The sequence below is a fragment of the Amphibalanus amphitrite genome, unplaced genomic scaffold (genome assembly GCF_019059575.1).
Source record: "Amphibalanus amphitrite isolate SeventyFive unplaced genomic scaffold, NRLGWU_Aamphi_draft 000943F_arrow, whole genome shotgun sequence".
NCBI classification, from domain to species: Eukaryota; Metazoa; Arthropoda; class Thecostraca; order Balanomorpha; family Balanidae; genus Amphibalanus; species Amphibalanus amphitrite.
In genome coordinates, this window is record NW_024882437.1 from 176,674 (window position 1) to 180,163 (window position 3,490).

Genomic DNA, 3,490 nt, shown 5'->3' on the forward strand with positions numbered 1-3,490 from the left:
GTTCTGCGAGCAGTCAGACATGCAGACCGGATTGATGTTTTGAAACTTTGACATAATAAACTTTAATTAATTCGACACAGGTACTCTAACCGCATGTGTTTTTTTATATCGCGGACAAAAAAGTGGGGATTGTTAGGGTTAAGCAGGGAGTCACCGATGTTAGATCCCTCTCTGGGTCCTTTCATAGGTCACGGTCCTGACCCGAGATAGCTGAGCTGTGTCGCAGCCCTGACCTCAGACAGCTGAGCTGTGCACGCCGTCGGCTCGGCCGTCGGTCGCCACAGCCGCTGACGCCAGTGTCCAAACAGCTCCAAACAATATCCGGCCCTGTATAGCAGGATAAGCCATCAGAGGCGGGAGTGATCAATGGAGGGACGCGAAACACTAACGCCAAGGGGATGACAACTGCTGAGGAATAAAGAAACTACCTGAGATGATGTTTTTCGTACTCCAGCGTAGTACGAAAAACATAATCTCACGCTCTCAGTCCCAGCGGATAAAAACAACACCTAAGAAAGAAACTACATGCAGGTACACTGGGAACACGTCATGCTGGAGTTGACGTGTTCCCAGCCCGTCCTGTACCATGCAGCCCGTTCCGGTGATCACTCCCGCCTCTGATGGCTTATCCTGCTATACAGGGCCGGATATTGTTTGGAGCTATTTGGACACTGGCGTCAGCGGCTGTGGCGACTGACGGCCGAGCCGACGGCGTGCACAGCTCAGCTGTCTGAGGTCAGGGCTGCGACACAGCTCAGCTATCTCTGGTCAGGACCGTGACCCCCTATGAAAAGACCCAGAGAGGGATCTAACATCGGTGACTCCCTGCTTAACCCTTACAATCCCTACTTTTTTCTCCGCGCTATAAAAAAACACATGCGAGTTATAAAAAAAACACATCCCTATCAACCAGTCCCTATCAACCAGTTAATTAATTCGACACAGGTACTCTAACCGCATGTGTTTTTTATATCGCGGACAAAAAAGTGGGGATTGTTAGGGTTAAGCAGGGAGTCACCGATGTTAGATCCCTCTCTGGGTCCTTTCATAGGTCACGGTCCTGACCCGAGATAGCTGAGCTGTGTCGCAGCCCTGACCTCAGACAGCTGAGCTGTGCACGCCGTCGGCTCGGCCGTCAGGCGCCACAGCCGCTGACGCAAGTGTCCAAACAGCTCCAAACAATATCCGGCCCTGTATAGCAGGATAAGCCATCAGAGGCGGGAGTGATCAATTGAGAGACGCGAAACACTAACGCCAAGGGGATGACAACTGCTGAGGAATAAAGAAACTACATGCAGGTACACTGGGAACACGTCATGCTGGAGTTGACATGTTCCCCGCACTGGCACTTATACTGATAGACCAGCCCAGCCTTCTCTTTGATCCCTAATTTGTCCTTGGGTTTGACGAGCCTAGCACTAAGGTTCGCTGCAGGTCTCGTGCTGACCTTCGCGTAGGGTCGGAGGACGCGCGTGACCTGTTCACTCACCCCCTGGATGTAAGGGATGCTTACATAAACCCGTTTGTCCTCCTCCTGTTCCCTGCCTACCCGTTCAGAACCACCACCCTCTCCCATGCGTAGTCGTTCTCTATTTTTTACCCGCCTGTGGATACGGCGCACCATTCGCTTTGGGTAGTGGTTCCTCACCAGTGCCCGTTCTATCTTCCCTGTCTCGCGTTCCTCGTCCTCAGGTGTTGTCGTGAGTCGTGATGCCCGTGTGAAAAGTGTCTGTGGGACTGATGCCTTGTGCTGTGAGCTGTGGTGTGATTCATAGTGAAGGTATTTGTCCGTATGAGTTGCTTTCCTGAACACCTCGGTCTTCATGGTCCCCCCTCCCAGTCTATGTACCTTTACATCCAAAAAAGGTAAGGATCCCTCCTTTTCCTCCTCGAGCGTGAATTCAATCCTCTCGTGCTGAGCGTTGAGGTGGTCGAGTAGTTCACCTACCTGATCTTTCTTTAAGATCACGAACGTGTCATCTACGTAGCGTCTCCACAGTTTCACTGGGTGTGGAAACGACTGGAGTGCACTGGATTCGAACGATTCCATGAACAAGATTGGCCACCACAACGCTCACTGGACTCCCCATGGCCGTGCCCCACTTTTGCTTAAAGAACTTTCCGTTAACCCTAAAGTAAGTAGTACCCAAACAGAGCCGTAACAATTTTATGATATCCTCGACCTCCAGTGCTGTTTCCGCTCTTACCTTGCTTTCCTCATCCAAAAACTCTTCTTCGAGTCTCTGGCGTGCTACTTCACATGCTGCCTCTGTCGGTACCGATGTGAACAGCGCTTTGACGTCAAAAGAAACCATGGTCTCATCGTCACTGAGCGTAACATCTCGTAAACTCTCTTTGAAACTCGCCGTGTCCTTGACATGATGTTCAGACTTGCCTACCAGAGGAGATAATATGCTAGCTAAATGTTTGGACAGCTGGTACGTTACACTGCCTATGCTAGACACGATGGGACGTAGCGGAACGCCCTGCTTGTGCACCTTCGGTAGCCCATAAAGCAATGGCGGAGTCGGGTCCGACGGGTACAGTTTTAGATACGTTTTTCTGTCCAATTTGCCCTGTTGTTCTAAGTCCTTTAGCGCCCCCCTTACCTCTCGTGTGTACCTACCGGTTGGGTCCCTATCCAGTTCAGTGTACGTGTCGTGATCCCCTATTAGTGTTTCTAACCTACTTTGATACTGCTCACAGGTCATCACACATACAGATCTACCCTTATCTGCAGGTAAAATCATAATATCTTGCCTATCTTGTAGGTCACGTAACGCTTTCCACTCCCCCTTACTGAGATTTTTGCTTTGCGGGGGACGGAAGGAATTGAGAGCTTTGGTGACCTCGAATCTAAGCCTATTCGCTACATCCGGTGTTACATCGTCTGAACGGCACACACTTTCGACCGCCGAAACAAAATCCGCGACCTGGAACGCTTGTCGGCGTCGGTACAAAATTGAGCCCTTTACGTAGCACACTGACCTCATCGTCACTTAGGCTTACCCCAGACAGATTGACCACCCACTTATCTCCATTGTCCTCCCCCTGTCCACCAGTCTCCTCCTGCTCACCGGTCTCCTGTCTGTCCTCCTGCTTACCAGTCTCCTGGCCACCGGTCTCCTGCTCACTGGTCGTGAGCAGGATACATACCTCGTGGTGGTATGTATTTTGGTAGGTGTTTGAGACGTTTGAGACGTATTGTCTTGTATCTTAATGCATTTTAAAGCACGGCTGACGAAGGGAGCAGAAGCTTCCGAAAGCTACCGAATCAATATACGCATTACTGGTGTCGAAGAATTGGTTCCTAAATAAACAACTCTACATTGCTGTACAGCTAATACGCTTTTCACCTGGTGGCCAGTAGAGGAACTAACAGTTACTACAACTGACCGTCAGAAGCACCCAACACACACCGTGCCGCTCCCAGTAACATACCAGGATGTACACCCCAGTCGGGCAGCGCTCCGGCGTCCGGTAGTCGCAG